The 23006-nt window shown below is 36.3% G+C and overlaps 1 long non-coding RNA gene across 2 annotated transcripts; it reads left to right on the top strand.

The window, feature by feature from the left end:
• Window positions 1–9282: 9282 nt before the first annotated feature.
• LOC138698147 (uncharacterized) lies at window positions 9283–17742 on the top strand. 2 transcript variants are annotated; one of them, XR_011331730.1, is made up of 3 exons: window positions 9607–10913; window positions 11607–11716; window positions 12360–17742. It is a non-coding gene; the product is annotated as an uncharacterized lncRNA (long non-coding RNA). The 2 variants fall into 2 exon arrangements; XR_011331729.1 differs by having other exon boundaries at window positions 9283–11716.
• Window positions 17743–23006: the final 5264 nt, after the last annotated feature.

Genomic DNA, 23006 nt, shown 5'->3' with positions numbered 1-23006 from the left:
ATACTAGATCATGTGCACATGGAAATTACTGACAGATTTTCTGATTATGGAAAGCTTCAGTTCACATATCTTCTAGATTCTCAAAAATGTTCTGCTTATAGAGAAAACTTCCCGAATGAGGCACTAAACAAATTATTTCAGTCCTATAACAGTCACTTTGATCAAGTACGTTTCAAAAATGAATTAAGTCAGAGAATTCTTTAGTTACAAGCCGGGGCCATAAGTCGGCAATACTGTAATTAACTGTCACCCGGAGGCTGACCGTACAGTACACGTGTTTGTGCTAATGCCGATTTCCAATGTAAATTAATGTTACAATATAAGTGTGTGTCGATGGAATTATGTTTGCGGTCGTACCAAACGTTAATTGTTGATGTATTATAAACTAAATGCGTGTTGGTGATAAAAAACAAGACAATAAATGAAAATAAAATGGTTGCAGTCTTTGGGAATTTTAACGGTTATGAATGACATAGTAATTGACTATTCTATTAAATATTAAATATTGTATAACCACATTTTTATATTCTTATTTGTGGTTTGTGTGTATCAGAATTCTAGTCAAATTGTTGGGTCTCGCCTGCTATATCAATAAAGTTACGCCGTTGGTTTTCAAAGTCATTGTAAACAGCTGTTTTGTGATCCCATAAATGTTGCAGTGTTCAATGTTACTTATGTCCCGCCCACTATAGAGACATAGGCCAATTTTACACATATTTAGTATAACTTGTTGCTTCTTTGACAGGTTAGGTTTGGTTAGTTTAGGTTTTTGTTATAGCCTACCTTGCATATACGATTATAGCGCAACATTGGCAGTGATAAAGGTGAAATATTCGTTCAGAGGGTGTTGGATACTCTACATTCACCCACTTGGTATTTACAGGATTTAAAGTCCACTGAGTTTACGCTAATTGATACATACATGTACTTAATGGATAATGTTGCGTTTTGTTACGTATTATGTTGAAGGGATGTGTTTTCATTTTTTCATAGATTGTTTTACTTGGCTTAACTGTATTTACATCCTCATACTTTTATTATAATAGGAATCTCAATAGTTTCTTCTGTTTACATTTTATTTTAGGCCTATTTGCATAATTCACATTCTTAGCTTGTTTTCTGTAGTTATATTTATTTAAAATTATATTTTAAAAAGTTTGTAACAAATAATTTAGGATAACAGTATTGTTATGGTGGCTGGCCAGGTTCAAACTAAAACTGGCTTCCTGGACATCTGAAATATTTATAGAAAAGCACGACATAATCACATGAAATTAAAACGCATATGATATCCTACACCTTTCATGTCAGAGGTGAAACAACATTAAGCGGCAAAACATTGTCAATTTACTAGCCACATAATGGTTAATTGATTGGAATAGGGTATTGCGAAAGTACGTCATTATTTTATTTATTTTTGGTACAAGTAACATTTCTTTAAGTATTTATTTATTTTCCCTTGTACCATCAATAAAAAAAACAAGTATGGTTTTATTTTTTTTAATTATAAGTGTAGTTGCTAAGACACATAGGCACACAGCACTTTCTAGGCATCTGAAATATTTGTAGAAAAACACGATAGATAATCGCATAAGATAATAAAATATATCCTAAACCTTTCACAGATGAAACACCATTAAGTCGCAAAACATTGTCAATTTGCTAGCCACAAATTTGTTAACTGAATGGAACTTAAGAATACTGCTTAGGAACTTACGTCTTTATTGCATTATTGATTTTATTATTTTCGGTGCAAGGAATATCTTTTTTATTTATTTATTTATTTATTTATTTATTTATTTATTTATTTATTTATTTATTTACCTTCGTACTATCAATAAAAACGTGTTTTTTTTTTGTAATTATTTTAAGTGGCAGCCTTTGTATGTAAGTAGCCTACTTACGCCGTATTCTGAAGTATAGCTAATTGATTGCAATAAAACACTATTTTCGAACCCGTAATAATTTACATCACTACTCTGAATCTTGATCTTACCTTTGTGCATGAAGTAATATTGAAAAAATACGCGTTACGTATAACGAAAGCAATGAGCAAACACAATATTGTAAAACGCGCCAGGGCGAGTGCCTGCTGTTTCCAACAGGTGGCAGCACGCACAAGGCGCGAAGGAGTCGGGCATCGGATGGACGGCAGGTGGCAGCAGGAGGAGGGCACGCGGAGAAGTGGCGGGCATCGTCTCGTCCACTTGGTTGAGAGGCGTGCTCGCAGCAAGGTGTGATTGTGAGACAAGAGCAAGAGGAAGCAGTGACTATACCCGTGGAGATTAGAGACAGCCAAGTATTGCGTGTGATAGGAAATAAACTACAGGCGTATCTTAAAGGTGTACTAACAATTCAGAAGTGGGATATATCTGCGTGTCAGTCAAAGAAAAGCTACTAGGTGAGTTAGCTAAAGGTGCTACTAACACATGGTAATCTCGTTCTTTTGTGAAATCTCTAAGGTGCTGTAAGAGATGGCGAGTAATCTAAACCAATTTGAGGATAGCGTGCTGGATTACGAAATGGAGGTTGGGGACCGAGAATCGAGCCCCGATTGCATGGCGTTTTCGTCATCTGGCACGTGCAGGGACCACGTGGACCGGAGCGTCGCGTCTCTGGAAGACGACACGCCGGCAGCGGATCCGGTCCAATTGGCGGTGGCCCACATCCTCAACCAAGAGGATGTTGCCAGGGCGATTCAGAGCATGATGCAAGAGCAGGCGGCCCGTATCCTCAAGGAGGTAGAGGAACGGGCGCAGGCTACCTTGCGTCATGTGACTAAACGCCAACCTGAGGCTGGAGGCGCCAGCAAAGGGGCAGCAAAGAAGAAGAGGAGTCCCGGAAGGCCAAACAGTAGCGCACGTGGGCGCTGCTGTAGAGAGAGCACCTCGTGTGGAAGTGCGGCCAGCAGCTCTAGGGCGTCATCGCGCCCTACGGCGAGAGTAGGGGAAGAACTTGTTGATGCTTTCGATCCAGACGATTGTGAGTGTAACGTCGATCGTTGGCTCAACAAGATCGACCAGCTGGGCCGCATCCACGACTGGAGCGATTATGAGAGGGCGTTCTTCATGCAGGCGAAACTCCGAGGTGGGGCGAAGGCTTGGTATAATCGCCTGGATGATTACGACCTCTCGTGGTCCGAGTGGAAGAAGGCATTGAGGGCGCGCTTTTCCACGGCAGCATGACTTCGGCGAGTCATTGGAGGAACTGGTAGCGAGGCGCAAGCTACCAGATGAGACCATGACGAAATATTACCACGCCAAGCTTGCTCTGTACGAGAGGTGCCGCATCAAGGGCGAGGATGCCATCTCCTGTATCATCAGGGGACTTCCACTAGAGCTCCAGGGGAACGCGCGTGCTTACAAGTGTAAGACTCCAGAGGAACTCTACTCTGGCTTCCTGAGTACGATGGACAGGTACCGGGAGAGTGGACGATCCCAAGGAGAGGCGAAGAGGCGGTGCACGGAGACTGGGGTGTGCGGCATGTGCTGAATGCTATTGTCACACCCAGGGCGAATGGTCAGGTGGAAAGACAGAATCGCACTATACTCAATGCGATTGGGGCGAGCACAGAGTGTGAATCACGGTGGGATGAGAAGCTGAGTGAGATTGTGTGGGGCATGAACCGCTGTGTCAACAGCAGTACTGGTTTTTCTCCTGCACAGCTCATGTTTTTCTCACCAAGTTGGAGCCATGGCGGACCTGTCTGGTGGAGTACAGGAAGTCAATATGGCAGAAGAGGGCGAAACATTTGAGGACATTCAGCAGGCGGTCCTCAGGCGTAGGGACAAGGCGGCAGAGAACCTGATCAAGGTGGAAAGGGCGATGAAAGCGCGCTATGACCGAGGGCGGAAGGTCGCAAATCAGTATCAGGTAGGTGATCTGGTGCTATGGCGAGAGGCAAACACGTGTTCTGGCGAAAAGGGAGTCAACCTCAAGTTGTTGAACAAGTATGGTGGTCCGTACAGGGTTTCCAAGGTGCTCGGAAATGACAGGTATCAGGTGAGTGCTGTCAAAGGCATGCGGGGATACCGCAACTTTTCAGCCACAGTAGCAGTGGATTCACTCAGGCGGTATCACAGCACAGTTCCTGGAGGTGAACTAGGAGACAATGGTGACGAGGAGACTTTGACTGACAGACAGAACTTGATTGACCTGCTGGAGAGTTGAGAATTAATAGGGACATTAATTTTGCAGGATGGCCGAATGTAAAACGCGCCAGGGCGAGTGCCTGCTGTTTCCAACAGGTGGCAGCACGCACAAGGCGCGAAGGAGTCGGGCATCGGATGGACGGCAGGTGGCAGCAGGAGGGGGGCACGTGTAGCTAGAATACAATATACTGAGTAAATGAAACTCAAGAACAGTTTTTATTTCTCGTCAGAAAAGATACAAAACAATTCACAACAAAACCGTTGCCAAGGAGAGCTGAATTTCCATCCCACTCCGTTGTATCATGAACATAGACGTAGGCCAGTTGTGACTGCAGAACTCAGAGCCCAACATGTACTCCCATCCCAGTGACGCTGAGTCACGAAACTTTTCTTGCACCAGGATAAGTTCTGAATGGTGGGGGACTTGAAGAACTTGGTCGTTGATGATCGGAGGTCTTGTTCCCATCATCTTCAGAGAAGACTTCATAGAAAGCTGGCTTAAGTCTTTCTGTGGAAATGGTTTTAGGGCTCCCGTGAATATCGACTTCGAACACGTAGTCAGATATCCTACGAAGAATTCTATACGGTCCTTCATACGGTGGAACAAGGGATCCTTTAGTTGCCACACGAACAAAGACATGCGTACACGTATATAATGTATTATGCCGAAAAGCTCTTCTGTTGCAGTGGTGAGCAGCGGGAGTCGATCTGACAGTGCGCATTAACTGTCTGTGTTTTTCAGCGAAGGCTCGCTGCGATAGTTCGGTTTGATCGTCGACGAAAAACTCTCCCGGAAGTCTTAGTGTCGCTCCGTAAACCATTTCTGCGGGCGAAGCGTCACAATCTTCTTTGATGCTGGAGCGCAATCCAAGAAGGACAGCCGGTAAGATATCGATCCAACATTTAGATCCCATGTGACACATGATAGCGGCTTTCAATGATCTATGCCAACGCTCTATCATGCCGTTTGAGGCGGGATGAAAGGCTGTCGTGCGTATTTTTGTAGAACCAATGAGATTACAAAACGCTCGAAAAATAGCTGATTCAAATTCCGAGCCTCTGTCTGTTGTAATAGTGGCAGGTGCGCCGAATCTTGCGATCCAAGTCCTGAAGAATGCGTCTACAATAGTCTCTGCAGAAACTTCAGATATCGGGACCGCTTCAGGCCATCTTGTGAATCTATCAATCATTGTCAGGCAATACTGAAAACCTTTGACAACTGGAAGCGGACCAATGATATCTATATGTACGTGAGCGAACCGCGTGCTTGGCATAGGAATGTGTAGGGGCACATTTTTGTGGTGACGACCCGCCGTTATTTGAAGATGAGGAGATTTGTACTTTGACAATTTGCATGACTCGTCTACTTTCCTTTTCAATTCCGTAACCTCGTCAACAATAGTCGATAATGTAAAGGGTTCTTGCCGAGCTACTGACATTTGAGTTGTTACGTTCGTCTCCTGCATCTTGTCAGCTAAAAATGCTAGCTTGTCCAAACTATCCTCTTCTCTGCAAAGCAAAGACATTCTAATAGTGGGTGCTAGTTGTGCTAAGAAGAGTGACTTGAGGACTTCTTCACCTAAATGACCGGAAGCTAAACTTCTGAGCTCTTGTAGATAGTGCGACGGTCGTTTCTCTCCTATAGGTATGCCGCTCAATAATCTATTGAGTCTTTTGTTGATTGGTTCAGCAAAAGCGGCAATGATACGTGTTTTAATAGCGTCATACCTGCCCGTGGCTGGTGGAGATATAATTAAATCAGCTATAATTGGAATAAACGTATGATCAGTGTTACTTACTATATATTGGAATTTTGCTTGATCTCGAGTAATCCCTGCGAAACTGAGAGCATTTTCCACTACTGCAAACCATAGATCTGGATCGTCCTTGTAGAATGGAGGAGGCTTCTCAATACGTTGTGCACACACAACGACTCTGTCACCACTACTAGTTGGTAAAGAACTTTGCTCTGCATCTTCGTGCGTGTTCATATCACGTCGGGGTCACCAATATTGTAGCTAGAATACAATATACTGAGTAAATGAAACTCAAGAACAGTTTTTATTTCTCGTCAGAAAAGATACAAAACAATTCACAACAAAACCGTTGCCAAGGAGAGCTGAATTTCCATAGCCCACTCCGTTGTATCATAAACATAGACGTAGGCCAGTTGTGACTGCAGAACTCAGAGCCCTACACACGCGGAGGAGTGGCGGGCATCGTCTCGTCCACTTGGTTGAGAGGCGTGCTCGCAGCAAGGTGTGATTGTGAGACAAGAGCAAGAGGAAGCAGTGACTATACCCGTGGAGATTAGAGACAGCCAAGTATTGCGTGTGATAGAAAATAAACTACAGGCGTATCTTAAAGGTGTACTAACAATATCACTCTAAAATCTCCCGCCTCCACTCTGCGTTGCCAAACCTACCCATGCCCCGGCTTGTAACTAAAGAAGGCTCTGGCAGAGGTCTTTGATTTTTCGAACAAACCTATCCATGAAATATTATCTGCCATATATGAAAACCAGCTGAACCAAGTTATTCCTGAAGTCCTTAAATTGGCAACATTAATTGTGACAATACCAGCTACGTCAGCATCAGTAGAAAGAACATTTTCTGCGTTGAAGAGAATAAAATCCTACTGTAGATCAACTCATACATAAGAACGTTTATCCGGCTTGGCACTGATGTCCATTGAAAAGTCATTTCTACAGAAACTTCGCAAGCGGCCCAACTGTAATTTCAATGACGAGGTCATCAAAGTATTTTCGTTCCAATCAAGACGTCTGGAATTCATATATAAATAGGTAAGGAATTTTATTATAGGGACTTTAAAATATATTTTGTGTAATAATAGGGTCAGTGGTAGCCCAGGCCCTTAAACCAGTATACGCCACTGTATTAAACTACAATAAACTATTTGTTTTTTCTTCTGTGGTAAAAAAAAAAGCAAGAAATATACGTGGCAGCGTGCGGGAATTCGACTACACGAGAAGAAATGTCGAAAATGTAAGTAGAAATGTTATGATATTATACCGTACGTAATATTTTTAGGTTAGGCCTAGACGTAACTATTATGAAATATTGGACTTCAAAGAGTGAATTATTCTAATTCAGTATATATTTATTTACTTTTAGTTGAAGAAATAACTAAAAACAACTGGTTGAGGATGCCCTGCTCCCGACATTGATTACGTAGGCCTACTAAACGATATGGAATGTTAACATATGAGGTATGTGTTTTTGGTTCTTAGGACATGTTTTTGTAAGTAAGATAGGCCTATTACTTCATGGTAAATGTTTAATGTGGCTCTGGTATGATTATGTCACCTAAGGCTACTCTGAATAGGTACTTGGTAGCCTAATTAATATAACGTAAATAATATATCTTGTAGGAATATAGCTGATAATGCTAGTAAAATGTAATTCACAACAATCGTGAAAATGCAAGCTACGCCTATATTCAACTACCATAAATGCAGTTTGGATAATATGGCTTTGTAAATACCGATAGGGGATTGGGCCACAAACATCTGATGTCAACCCACACAATTGTCAATCATACCTTAACGTAGGCCTAATATCACAGTCTAATATATACAGTCGCGCAACTTCAACACTTTTTTTTGCCAACATTCACGACACTAGCGCTCAAGCGGCAGGCAAGGCACTGGTCATAGGGTTGATACAGCCAGCACGTGCTTTAAAGGTATGCGAGATATTATAATAACGTTTTAATCATGCGTCGGAATAAAGGCAATGTTTGCAATGACGAAAATTGCAGTAACAACAAGTTTAAATCTCCGAATTTGTTGTTCTTCAGATTCCCTAAAGACCAAGAGAAAATCATAACTCAGTCATAACCTATAATCCACGCTGTAGGTAGCCTACGTATTGTGTTCTTTAAAACATTTATCAGTTATCACCTACCTATTTGTATGTCAGGAAGGAGAGTTTAAATAAAAACAAACTAAATACCTGTTACAGTATATTATTGTTTTGCAGAGATCATATGTAAATGTGTAACCATTCCGATTTTGGATAATGTATCTACAGTTTTTAATGCAAGTAATTCCATAATTTTTGTATTCGTGTTTTTTTCTTTATATTTTTCAAAAGTTGAATATTATATTGCATTCAAGTAGGGATTATGGTGTTAATTTTTTCAAGAATTCATGGCGTATTATAATCCTTATGCAAAATATTCACTTCTTGAATAAATCCAGACTGTGTCGATAAATTTCTGATGTGTTGGTGTAGATTCGTGTGGCAGACGTATTAAGTTCTCAAGAAATAAAAGGGCCTTTTTAAATTTAATATAAAAAGCAATCTTTCTGTAATAATTTGCATGACTGTTATTAGTGTTGATTTTACATTACCAGTGATTATTTGAGCCGTTCAGAGCAGAAGTGGTATAAGTCAAAATTAGGTAATGAGGTTTAAAAATTCTGTGAAATACAGCGCAAAGTAGCAATTAATATATCCTTCGTGCTATTCACTGACTAGTTTAAATAAATTCAATATTAACTGCTACTTTGCGCTGTATTTTACAGAATGTTTACTTTAACCCTCATTACCCATTTTTGACTTACACCACTTCTGCTCTGAAAATAAAATTAGGCCTACATTTTCTGAGTTAATTGAAGTTACAATTTTTTTCAACAAAGTTGTGTATTCATTTGTTCTCACCTACGTCATAATAACAGTAAGTGCATGTAAATTGAAAACTGGAAATGTAATGTAAAATGCGGTAAACTTTCCATAAAAATTTAAACCATAATATGAGCACTAATAGCGACTCAAAATAATAATAAAAAAAATGAAAAAATAATTAACTTCATAAATCAATGTCTGTCAAATTAAGGTTTAAATCTTCCCCTTTTTTATTTTTAAGTTTACCTCAGCGGCCGAGTTTACCCCAATTTGCGGCATGGAAAATAGTTAATTTCTCAGGAAATAGGGAGAGGAGTTGACCACGCGATGTACCCTACGAGATATGCCCTACAGTTTTGACTCTTCTCACAGGAAATATAGAGTTCCAATGGTTTATAAATATATTTAGGAATGAATTGAATTAACCGTCCACGTACAAACAATTATATTATTTCAAACCATGATACGTGATCAGGGCCATGATTCAGTTGTAAGGAGCAGAAAGAATTACGTTTATTCCCAGCTTCTGAAACTTGTAGATTAACTGCGTGTGAAATTCTTTCAGGATTCTAAGGTAGAATTAGTAAGAACCATATACACTTATTGTGTAGCATAAAAATATAAAATAAATTACGCAAAACCCGTTTTCTGATGTGTAATCATACGTCGTGTGCACACTTTTAACTTGCCTGCCGCTAGAGGGCTACTGTCGCGCCAGCTGTCAAATGTTGGCATATTTTATACGTATGAGTTGCGTGACTGTATCTATTAGACTGTGCTAATATCTTGTGTACAAGAATTATCAAAACTGAGACCTTGGTAATTTCATAGAAGACGGGCACTTGGTTGAATATAGTAAGTATTACCAACTTTTTTATTTCAGAGTTACATGTTAGTGATCTTTTAGTGACTTTTACATGTTAGTTCTAGGGTTTTTTTCTATACTAGGTGTCGCCGTGATTTTCTTTTAATTTGATTGGTTATAGTTGTCATTTGTTCTAGAATTTTCGTTAATTTTGATTGGATAATGACGTTATCAGTTGTTCTTGGTTGTTTGACGTGAGTGGTGTTATGTTGTGTCTGATGGCTAAAGCTATTGAAAGTTTGTCATTTATGATTTTTGTGATTTTCTTTCGATTTGATTGGTTATAGTAGTAATTTATTCTAGAATTTTCATTAATTTTGAATGGATAATGACGTTGTCAGTTGTTCTTGGTTGTTTGACGTGAGTGATATTACATTGTAGATATGTCTGCATTTGTCGAATGCGCATCATCATGCTTACGAAAAGGCACTTTTCAGTGCCAATAATTTATTTTGTGTGCACAAGGTTGGATTTTGAAGTAAGAGGGAAAGGAAGGAATCCGTGTTCTGAAATTATTTATTAAATTTTGTGTCGATTTTGGTTTAGTTCTTTCGCTGGTGAATAAGGATTGTGTTGAATGTTGAGGAGAAAACTGTTTTTCTGTGGTTTAAAGGAATTATTTACTTTATTTTCTGTAGATGTTAAGGTGTAATAAGTGTTCGAAGAGAATTTCATTTAGTGTAAAGACGTGGTTTATTTATGCAAAGTTGACTGTACGACAAAGTGTTGGTTTAGTTCTTTGTTGCTTGTATGGTTTAAGTTTAGATTGCCTTAAAGCCTGTGTCATTTATACTGGAAGTGAAGTGGTTGTCGATGAAGACGTCAATGAGAATTGAATTTTATTTGATAAGATGATAAATTATGTTTTGCTTTGTGTTTTCGTGATTTTTGGGAGTAAAGTGCCGACGAAAACTGCCAGAAAAGTACTATCAACTATGAAGTTCGAATGCTACGAAACGCCAAAAAAAAAAAATCAAAGGCAAAAAATTAAATATATTTTCATTTTTTTTTTGGGGGGAGGGCTTGTTCTTCTTTAAAAATATGAATATATATTCGATTTTTCGATGTTTGGTGATATTTGGACTTCATAGTTGGCAGAACGTTTTTGGTAGTTTTCGTCAGCCATGTTGGATTTTGCCCGTCTTCTAGGAAATTACCGAGACCTTACTTTAAAGGGAAGTAGGAACGCCTAGAGATTTCTGAGATATCTTTTTCTCTACTTCGTCAAAAGAAATAGCATTATTTGAGGTTAGAATTACCTACATAAGCATAAGAAATTTGTAGAATCCAAATTGATGGTCAGCTATAAAATTTCATTATCTTGTGTGTTTATAGAACGCTAGTAAGTGATTTGTAAAATATATATCAAACTCATATTTATTACAGCACTGAAAAGACAAAACCTCATACTCCTATGAAATCTGTAGTTGTGGTAATGTAAACATAGATTACCTCTTATTGTGTTACAATAGAAAGCCCTAAGAGTAATGACAGGAGTGCAAGAAAGATTTTCCACCTTAGGCTTTCTTTGAGTAGCCTACATGATGTTTCATGCCAGAAATCAAAACATCCATAATATAATATTATGATTTATTAAACACACTGTGTATATAATACAAGACAAATTAGATTTCCATTTAACCTCTATTATTCTCAGCTGTTATAAAACGTTCACTGTTTATGTATTATCTTAAAGCTTTGATGGGTCAAGAGGAAAAATTTAGAAAAGAATTAACAAAATTGCTTTATATTCATTTTTGCAAAATGATGCATAGTTTAATTATGTTTTAAGTACTTACTATGTATTAATGAACATATTTTGGCTATCTGCTTAATTTACTTCTTCCACATCTCAAAGCTGCAATGCTGATGTAGAATCTATATAATACAATAAGTATTATGTTTACGTTTTCATTTAATATTAATACATGCTTATTTCAGGATGTCAGTATTGCACCATCATCATCAATCCCACGTATGTCTGCAATAAATCCTGTCTCCACAATCCCAGGTGAATGGGCGTTAACACTCTCTACAGTAATCAACAACAGGTAAGTTTAAGATCTCATTCATACCTAAGAATATTGCTAAGCCTATTTATGATTACAATATTATCAATCAATCTTCTTAATGTATCCAGCAGAGCTGTGTCTTCTGCAACTGGTACTGATGATTTTAATTTACTTTTTTTGTGGTTTATAATAATCATACAATGTACTGTATATTATTTCAAGGCAGTCCATTGGGTCAGAATGGGACTTTACAACTGTGTACATGATGAAAAATTATGGCTATTTTTCTTTAATGTAAGACAGTTTAGTTAGTATTAAGACATAAATATTAAATGCAACAATAATATTACAATTTATCACTAATATGAAACGGTTAAACAAGGGAACATTAATTTGAATACTAGAAATTGAGTGATACATTGTATGACAGTTATTCCAATCCAACCAACAAATTAATGTATAAGTGCTTCATAACAATTAAAATTTATGATCTGGAATATGAAGTGGGATGCATTTGAATCATAGTACATTTTGCAGAAAATTAAATTTTCTTGCATATTTGGATCAAATGGATAAATTTTCAAACTTAGACAATTAAAAAAATTCACAGTTTTGATAACGAGTAGTGTCTTTTGTGTACAGTAGTATGCAAATGATTAACATTTTTTTCGTCTTTCCATAGGCCTCTGCTGCAAGATCGTCGAGAATGACAGAGTATGAAGAAGTGTTCCTCCTAAGCATGAAGCCCAAAAATTAAATGTGATGAGAAGTTCTATGAATTGCAGAAAACAAAATTGTTATTAGAAATAAAATATTATTAAATGCAAAGTTAAAAATTATCTGGGACAAATGAAAGAACTAGAAATGTAACTTAGTAGTAGTGGTAATGGTGGTGGTGATGGTAATAGTAGCACTAGTAGTGAAATTTTCTTGAGTTCTTGTCTACTTCATTTCCTTGCGAGCTTCCCAGCAGTTTATAGGAACTTGAAATTCTTCTCTCCCAATCATTTTCTGGAGTTTGGTGTAGAGTAGTAAGTATTTCTTGTTCATTATTATATTTGTGTTGTTGCATGCTACACAGTGTTATGAGTGTAACAAGTTTATTCGATGGAGATATGCTGCTGGACAGTTGTGGCCAGTTTCTAAGCTGAATGGGGCAACTGCATCAGATTGAGGACTATTACTATTACTGTATATTGGGCTCTAGTAGTGTTTTCAACTTTTTATTTTCACATTGTTGTTTAGTGAATTCTATACATATGTGTGTGTTCCTTTTTCTTATTTTAATGTCGGTTAAGAGTTTTGCTGATTTATAAGACAGGTTACTTATTTATTTATTTTTTTGTTTTTGCTGGATTCATGTAATGACGATATCATCAAGGGGACTACGTGCAGAGTTGAATCGACAGAAGACAACGCAGCCATCAGGACAGGACAAGACCGGACACGGAAGACTCTATGGAAGAAGACGACGATACAAAGGGGACTACTCAAAGGGGAGACTTGCTAGAAGGAGACGATGATGTCATCAATGGAACTATGTGCAGAGAAGACCAGACAGAAGACGCCGAAGCCATCAACGGAACAGTAGACAAGAGAGAACTACCTGATGTGTCTGACGTGGAGATCGACAATCAAGTGACGTCGCAGCTACATACAACAGGGGAATCATCAGAGATCACTCGCACCTCCAGTAGAAACCCGAAGAAACCAGCCCATTTGGAAGATTTTTTATGTCCAGGTTTATGCTCAAACTAATCCATATAAATGTCCAAAGTCTACGGAATAAGGCACCCAACATGGAACTGATAAGTACAAGTGAAAATCCGGATCCAATTTGTGTTAATGAGCATTGGTTAACTGCAACAGAAATCTCACTTCATATTCCTATCAAATTTCAATTAGGGAGTGCATATTGTCGCACAGGATTCAAAAACGGTGGTGTATGTATTTTCATAAAAAAGGATCTGAAATTCAAAGTAATAAATCTAGAGGCTTACTGTATTGATAAAATATGTGAGGTCTGTGCGATCACATTAAGTGACCACAATATTACTCTAGTATCACTTTACCGTTCACCAAATGGAGATATTCCATTATTCTTTAAAAACTTTCATGCAATCCTAGCTGCCATTAGTAAATGTAATACTAAAATAATTATCGGTACAGATTTAAATATTGATCTTACTCAATCAAGTAATGAAGCAGGATACTTCTCAAACTTGCTTAGATCCTATAATTTGTATCCCACTAGCCTTAGCCCAACTAGATATGAAGCATGTCTTGATTACTTTTTTACTGATATCCCACAAATGTACTGTGAAGTAAACCCCCACAACTTTTGTTTCTCTGATCACTCTGGCCTTATAATGCATGTTAAGGTAGAAAAACATTTATCTCATGACAAGAATGAATACGTACTGCTACGTAACTTTAGTGACAGCAATTTTGTAAAATTTTGTGATATGGTAAGTTCAATAGATTGGAACCCATTAATCATTTGCACAGAGATTGACATATCATTTCTGAATTTTGTAAATCACCTTCTAAATTGCTTTGAAACCTGTTTCCCATTACAACACAGAAAAAAAGTTGATGCAAGTCTATCTAATTCAAAATGGTACACAAAAGAACTCAAAGCTTTAAAGAACTCTGTACTTGCCCACCATACAGCCTATATGTGCGCTAAAGCTGAGCAGGCAAAGAGACAATACTCAATTTTAAAAAAAGGATATAAAAGGAAAATAAATGAGGCGAAAAGAAGCATGTATGATAATTATATTAACTCCTCTGGCAATAAATGTAAATCAGCATGGAAAATCGTTAAGCAAGAAACTAACATGATCAACAACACAAAAAATGTTCAAATAGATCCCTATGCATTTAATGAATTCTGTATTAAATCAATTGAGGACATTGCTGACAAATTTGATGGTGATATACCTCAGCATTATATTAGCACTGCTCCTGAAGGTGAATTTACTTGGCGTAGTGTGACAGAAGATGAAGTTATGAAAGCAGTTGCTGAACTCTCTTCCTCTCATAGCTCTGATATTTTCGGCTTCTCTAACTTCTTCATTAAAAAAATAGTGAATTTAATTGTCATACCATTAACTCTTTTAATCAATATGTGCATCCATGAAAAGTCCTTTCCAGATTGCTTGAAACTTTCTAAAGTAATACCCATATACAAACGAGGTGATATAAACGCAGTGTCCAGCTACAGACCTATTAGCCTTGTCCCAAGTTTCTCAAAAATTATTGAATTTCTCCTCTACAAGCAAATGAATGAATGGTTCGTCCAACACCAACTTATCTCACCTAGGCAGTTCGGTTTCCAAAAGAATAAATCTACAGTACTAGCCCTGGAATACCTGGTCAAAGAAATCATTACAGCATTTGAAAACAAAAAATGTGTATCTTTAACACTGTGATCTTACTAAAGCATTTGATTGTATATCCCACGATCTTTTAATAGCGAAGTTACAACACTATGGCATTAGAGGAGAAAGTTTAAACCTTATTAGATCTTATTTAAAAAATAGAAGACAAATTGTTAATATATCAAATAAGCTCTCTGATGTGAGACTTGTCACTAATGGAGTTTCTCAAGGCAGCATATTAGGCCCTTTTCTCTTTCTTGTATTAATAAATGATTTACCATACAGTCTGCCTCAAGATCTAATCATGTATGCAGATGATACCACCTTAATAACATCTGACTCAGATCTTAACCAGTTAAAGTTGTCACAGATTAATAATCTTAACATAGCTAAGCAATGGTTTCATTCAAACAAGTTAATGCTTAATGAAGAAAATACCCAGAAACTAATCTTAGGCCTCCCCAACACACTAGATAATGAAATATCTTATGTTAAACTGTTAGGTTTTTATTTGGATCCAAAATTAGGATGGCACAAACACATAGAAAGTATATGTACTAAATTGTCGAGGGTAATTTTTGTTTTTAGGAAGTTAAGGCCATTGGTTTCAACAGAAACTCTCAGACAGGTATATTTTGCACTGTTTGAATCTCACATTAACTATGGAATTCATATATGGGGAAGTGCAACAGGAGTAAATAGCATCTTATTACTACAAAAAAGAGCACTGAGGGTAATATTCAATAAAAATACCAAGGAATCATGTAGACCACTATTTCCAGAGTTAAAGGTAATGACAGTTTACAATCTATTCATTTACAGAACCTTGATATTCCTTAGATCCAACATAGATCTTTATCAGACTAGATTAGATATACATTCCTTCAACACTAGAAATAAAGATAAATTAGATTACACAAGGTGCAGTTTGAGTGTGAGCTCAAATACCTGCTTTTTTTAATGGCATAAATATATTTAATAAGTTACCATTGGAGGCGAGAAAGTTACCAATAAATAGGTTTAAGTCCTATATACATAGATGGTTGATGAACAGACCTTTTTATTCAGTGAATGAATTCATGGAGTGTGATGTAAATATTGTATTTTAGAAATGTAACCCTTTCTTTATATTTTAATTTGTCTCTTTGTATTTTAATTATACCTTTTGTCCTTATATAAATGTGCTAACCTACAGCATACTCTGTATATCTCACAGTGTTTGTTTATTTGACTATGTATGTTTATTTGCTTATAATTATTTGTTTACTTGTCTATATTTATTTGTGCTAAGTTTGTTTGTGCATGTGTGAGGGTGTGTGTGTATTATCGAACCTGATGATGTCATATCCAGGCCTTGTACACTGATTTCTGACAAATAAATATTATTATTATTAAAACCTGTAGTTCCTCAGTTGGAACATATTCCCTGATGGAGGTTTAAGTACCTACCTAAAGCAATTTAGTTACACTTATGTCTATAACTATGCAATTAAGGTGTTATTAGTAGGGAAATTTAATTCAGAGTCTTTAATTTAGGCTTGGAAGTCTCTAATGAATTGATCCATGAATTGAAAAAAGCAAAATTATTATTAGAAATGGAAATGTTAAGAAAACACAATTAGAAAGAAAAGAATAGGGGCAGGGCCTAATGAAAAGCTGGAAATGTTGTTTTCTAATGCCAGGCGTTTGACAAAGTCATTTGACCTCTTGCACTCCAATATTTTTCAAAGATATTGTCATGGTCAGCCACTGAGGCACAGATTTGAGGTGTTCCGAATCCATTTCTTGGTTTGAGTTGCACAATGGACAAAAACTGGAAATGTAGTAGTTTAGTGTAATGTTCTCTTTTTTATTACATTGCTGAAACTCATGTTTACAATATCATGCTCTTTCAACTACATTCCTTAATAAATAATATTTTGTTTTATTTTGTGTTAGAAGAAAATACTTATATTTCACCACTTCTTTAAATGAATTTATTTTTTATCAGACAGTCTATCAATGGTAGAGATGTGATTTTGCATGGATAGTTTTTTAGTTATGAGGGAAATGCTTCATCACTGCACAGTGAACTGTCAACATTTTGAATTTAGAAAATATATATATATATATATATATATATATATTTTTTCCAATCGTAAAAATATTCTTTTCATATAGTAGGACAATATTTTACATGTACTAATTTTCATAATTGTACAAGATACAGTAATGGTGGAAAAAATGTTGAATATTTGCAAAATTTTACTGCTGTAAGCTGTACCTAACCCCTTCAGGTAAATTGAATAAATGTAGCTTGTATGTTAGAGTAAATATCTGATCGCAGGATTCTTTCCAATGCAGGGCTAAATCTGCAATGCTTCACTCATTTCTTGTGATCATTTTACTGGTGACTCGTCTGTATTTTTGCATGAAACTCATTCAGAAGTTACTAATTTACATCACAACCTGAAATGAATATGGAACTTAGGATTGAGGAGAAAAATAAAGGTCTATATTTATTTTCTTAATACTCTCACTCTATGCTAAACGATTTTTTTTAATGGCGTTTGCTTATTCTCTTGTATTATGTTGATATGCTTTGTTTGGCTTTTCCCCCTTTGTCCTTAGAATGTACAATAGTTTGTAACTTAGAAATAAGTGAATATGCAAAATATGAATAAAATTACTGTATGAAGCGAAGTTTTAATTTAATTTACAAAACCCCTGAGTTTCCATTATACTACCCCTTTCTTTGATATTATAAACTTATTAATTTGTCCTACAGAATAATATCTGTAATATTGACAATAAGTCTATAATATTCTCATAGCTGCAGTGCATATTTCTGTACAGATTACTGTGCACTAAACTGCGGATTCCCGGCCAAACAAGTCACTCAACTGAGTGCGCTCCTAGTATAATGGCAGTTGACATTGGACATAAACGTCAACATATATGCCTAACTTGGAGTCAGGCCACAAAGGGAAACATTGAAGGAGGAGGGTTCCATCTGGTGCTGTGGATTGAATTCGGCGTAGCTCAGTAGTCAGAGCGCTTGGTATGTAGAATCAAGGACCCGGGTTCGATCCCCGGTGCCGGAGCGAATTTTTCTCCTCAAATATTAACCTTTCTTTGATGTTTATTTGTGAAAGTTCTCCAAGACTTAAGAATGTGCTATCTATGGTGCCAGTACCTAAAATCAAATATTTTTATATTGAACTTATTGTACGTCATGGAAAGGTATATTATCATAAAATCCTATTAAAAAATAATCGCATTCTGCCATCTGTTTCAGTGACGTGTGGGCATTAGCACTGGATGCACTATTTATACTTGGAGTAATTTATGTGAGTTTTTTTTTTATTCGACAGTAACTCTGTAATTAAATCAGATGTTTCTAAAAGGACTTTATCCAATCTTTTTGCTAAAATCAATTTAGAACGCTATCATATTCTCACTTGAATACGCCTTTCTGATGATGGGCATTATTCCATGTATTTTATTCAGATCTATGCAGGCTTCACAATATTCACAGCACTTCTCAGAGGGCCCTAATCCTGCAGTAAGGCGATTTTTATGGAGATGAGATTTTGAAATAAAGTCCATTCAGAAATTACTGATTCAAATATAAGTTTATTAGCAACATTCCACGTTATGCATACTTCAACTTTTTGTTTTACTTCGAATTGACGAAGATGTTAATATATGGACTATAATGGTTTCCAGTGACTTCTATAAATAAGGAAGCATAGAAAGTAATTTGTCACATGGTACAGTATGTATATTAACCTTCTGTATACCAACCTCTAAATGTAGGCCTACACCAATCTGGTTACATGTATACCCCAGAATATGCTTGCAAATGAGTACAGGTTTACAAAATGCCCTATGAAAAATTGGTACTATTTCTCTTTTATTGAGGAAACGTTTATATTATAAAGAAATTATCATTAACAGTTCTCTTTTTTCTTTCTAAATAATTTCTTTACAATTTATGCACACCTTTACTGTGTAGTGTCTGAATGGTCATTGCACTCACATGGCATTCTGTACTACACTTCTCATCCCTATTTCTCGGACATATCTTGCATCTCCCAACTTGTGCAGATGGCTAAGGCTGAAGAGAACCAGTGGCGGCTCATACATATTTAATGCCTAGTGCCAAAATCAGTGGAAGATCCAGGATACCCTAAGGGGGAGGGTAATTCTTTTTCCTACTATTTCCTCCCTGGGTCCGCCTATGGTCTAAACCAAAGACAAGAAATAAGCAATAATAATAATTAGAGACGAGAATTCCATGCAAATGCATGTTTTTATAGGAACATAGGACATAGCTCAAACATAGTACTTATCCATTTCATTACTTTCCGGTTCCAAATATGTGTACTTTTCCCGTGCATATTTGCATGTTTTCGACTTTTTAGGGATAAAAACATGCATAATGCATATTTAGGTAATTTTTAGCTTAATAATGCATATAATATACATTACATTCAGTTTAAATGCATGTTTTAATGGTTTTGTGTGGACACCTCAGTTTCTCGATTTTATATCCCATATTTTAGCTTCAGGAATCAGGATTGAAGAATAAAAAGAAAAAAAAACTAAATAACAGAAAAATTAAATAAAATGTTAAGATATTCACAATAAGGTGTTAGAGGACCTTTCCCTGGACGGAAGTCCACTTTTACAACACTTTACCGACGACCCTCTATACACTGCGTGTCATAAATGAATTTATTATGTTGGATATTTTGGGAATAGTAAGTAGAGAGGAAATATAGAGGGTTCAAGGAAATTGCCGACAAATAATTTAGGTCAAAAGCATCCTCTTTCAGGGAGGTTGTAAATTCTCTTCCTTTTCTAGTACTAGTAGCAATTTAGATTCTTCTAAAATTGGAATCATCGTTAAACTGTGTTCGTTGTGTTTGAATATCGTAAGTTGTTAATGTGCTTGTTTATTCTGTTTGCGCATGTTAATGTGGTCCTAATATGTTTCCAATTTAAAGATTCCAAAAGTGTATTCTTTGCACAATGGATTACTGTAAAGGAAAAGATTTTATTAGATCAGATGAGGATGTCGTATTTTGCGACTGTTGGAGTAAAGAGTTAAGCAATGCTGTTCTGTTTCCGAACATTTTATATAACAATTGTTCTTTGTAAAAAAGGTTACAAAACTTGTTTAAAATAATTATTAAATTACGATGTCTGTTTTTAAATCGTATCTAGGTAACCGTAAGGTCTATTATAATTTCAGATGAAATGTACTAAAAAATTTCAAGTCAACCAGCATGTCGCATCTGTTTCACATATTGTAAGAATGAAACAAAAGAAAGAATCTGCAAAGAATTTCATAGATCCCTCACTTATGCCCGTGGGAAAGTGGATGTAGCGGCGAAAAACAAATTGGACAGGTCATAAATGCTAACCCAGACTGCGGATTCTTTTGTTCAGTGAAGAAGGTTATTTGTGGAGAAAACTTGAATGAAGAATTTGACCTGACACTGTCACAAATATGTTCATTCAAGTTTAAACCCGTAACTTCTTGCAATATAGAGAGGTCATTCTCTGCCTACAAAAACATATTGACTGACAAGTGCAGGAACCTCACAGAAACCAATTTAAAAATGTTGTTAGGTTTTTAACTGTGCAAAAAAATTGAAGTGAAATAAGACATTTGAAACAAAAATAAAAGTGCATATTTTAATGTATTTTTCGCTTGATCATGCATATTTCATTGTTTGATAGTGTATGAATGCATGCATATTTTGGGATTTTATAGTGCATGAAATTCTCGTCTCTAATAATAATAATAATCACTCACCAAAATTTATACAACTGGAGCACTTGAGCACTTTTGTTGACCAGGTTAATATGCGCGATAGATAAAACCCATTTGCCGATTCTTCTGACTTGAAAATAAATCCATCATTTTTTGTTGAAGTTGTCTATTTTGCAAACAAAACTCCTCAGATTCATCGTGCCCTGTTAGTGCTAAATCTAGTGCCCCACAAAATCGTATGCAATTTATTATTAACTTTAACACACATCTGTTTTTATCAACTTGCTCATTGTGTTTTGCAATCGCGAGTCTGTAGTGTGAATTTAACTGATTTTCAATGTTCACTTACCCAGCATAGACAAACTGAAGACGTTATTCATATTTACCTTTGACTTATGATGTGTTTTAATTTACCCCATAAATGTACTAAATCTGTCACACCCACTTTTGACCAGCTAAGTTCACCTCGGAACAGAACACACGGGAAACAGAAGAACGCATTTTTCACATCACATCCACACAACCAGTTGTTTTTTAAATAAATATCTGGATTGAATTTGCGAGATCTATTAACTTTAGCACTTTGCTGCTTTTGATGAATATTTAAGTGCGGTATAAGTCTGCCTAATTCTTTAACACGAAGTTTGTTTTCATATGTTAATGTTGAAAATGGAGATTTCAATAAAGCGCCAACCGAGTTCATTTTTTCACAGTACACAACACGATAACACGACCACTATTACGATGACAAACTCACGACTTAACACGTTCACACTACAATTGGTACTGTTGTAGAAATAATAAAGTGAAAACTTTCTCAAGCAAGTTTTCAAGAAACCGGGAGAGATTTTATTATCTTATTGTTGCAGTCTTCGCTCTACGAAACTTGTTCCGACAAAGTGGAAGGGCAGACAGAGCGAGAGGTAGTAAGGGATCGGCGTAGAAAATAGGGATGTATACAGTTTTACAAGCATTGCAAAAGCCAGCGGCAATTTGTGCCTGGCACATTTTAGATCATGCTTTAGATGCTGAAAAGGATGAGCGAACATGAAGATTGCGCGCGCATCCCATTATATTTCTTATGGGATGTAGTGCCTGGCACAGATCCATCCTCCAAACACTGGTTACAACGTGTTTCGCTGCAAAGATCATATCGACGGTAGAGTTTGTGTAAGCGTAACTTGTTTCTCTCAGGTTTTGAGCGGAAAATATGAATTCTCCTTTTCCTTCTGTATTCTGGTAGTGCCATGGCACAACGGCACTACTTCTAAAGCCGCCCCTGAAGAGAACTCTCTTTATAAATTGTAATTCTCTGGAGTCCATTTTTTTTAACATTTCAAAAATGAACTGCACAAACTAAGCTGGGGATACTCGCTCAGTGATACAAACAGGTACTGGACTGCTGCAGCAATAATAATAATAATTAGAATATTAAAAATTGAGGTGTATATTGCAGATATAGCAACCCAAGAAACGAATATATAAGTGATTCATAAGAAATAAAATTGACATGAAATACAAAGTGCACACCAGTGATTTGTGCAGTCAGTTCACATAACTTAGAGTATCTTATATTTTCTTAGATGTTAGAATGAAATAATTTCCAACAAAATGATAATCTTTCAAATTTAAACAATAAAAAAAAAAAAAAAACATATAATATAAGAAAGTAATAGTGTGATTGGTGTACACAGTTACATTATGTGGTATACAAAAGTTTAACATTCTCCCTTACTTTTCATTGGATTCTGTCCATGATCATTTAGAATAATAACACAGTATTTCATTTTTTTTTATTTAATTTATTGTGTTTCATAGAAGCTTTAAGATGTCAAGAGTTACATAAATTCTTGGCAAGATGAGGTGAGGCCGAGGATTCGCCACATATTACCTAACATTTGCCTTAATGTTGGGGAAAACCTCTGAAAAATCCATCCAGGTAATCAGTCCAAGCAGGAATCTAACCCAAGCCCGAGAGCAGCTCCAAATAGGTATAAAAATAATTAAAATGGTATAAAAAAGTATAAAAAGATAGCAAGCAGATCAATCAAATTTTCATGCATAGGCAATTGAATTAAGACAATACCTAGCAAGCAGATTAATTCAATTTAAAGGCATAAACAATTAGTTGAACTACACAATAATTTAGGTATATAGCAAGCAGATTAATTCAATTTACAAG

Source organism: Periplaneta americana, chromosome 4 (assembly GCF_040183065.1).
Source record: "Periplaneta americana isolate PAMFEO1 chromosome 4, P.americana_PAMFEO1_priV1, whole genome shotgun sequence".
In the NCBI taxonomy this organism is placed as follows: Eukaryota; Metazoa; Arthropoda; class Insecta; order Blattodea; family Blattidae; genus Periplaneta; species Periplaneta americana.
The sequence above is the reverse complement of the archived record's forward strand: the minus strand, read 5'-3'. Positions and strand labels throughout refer to the sequence as shown.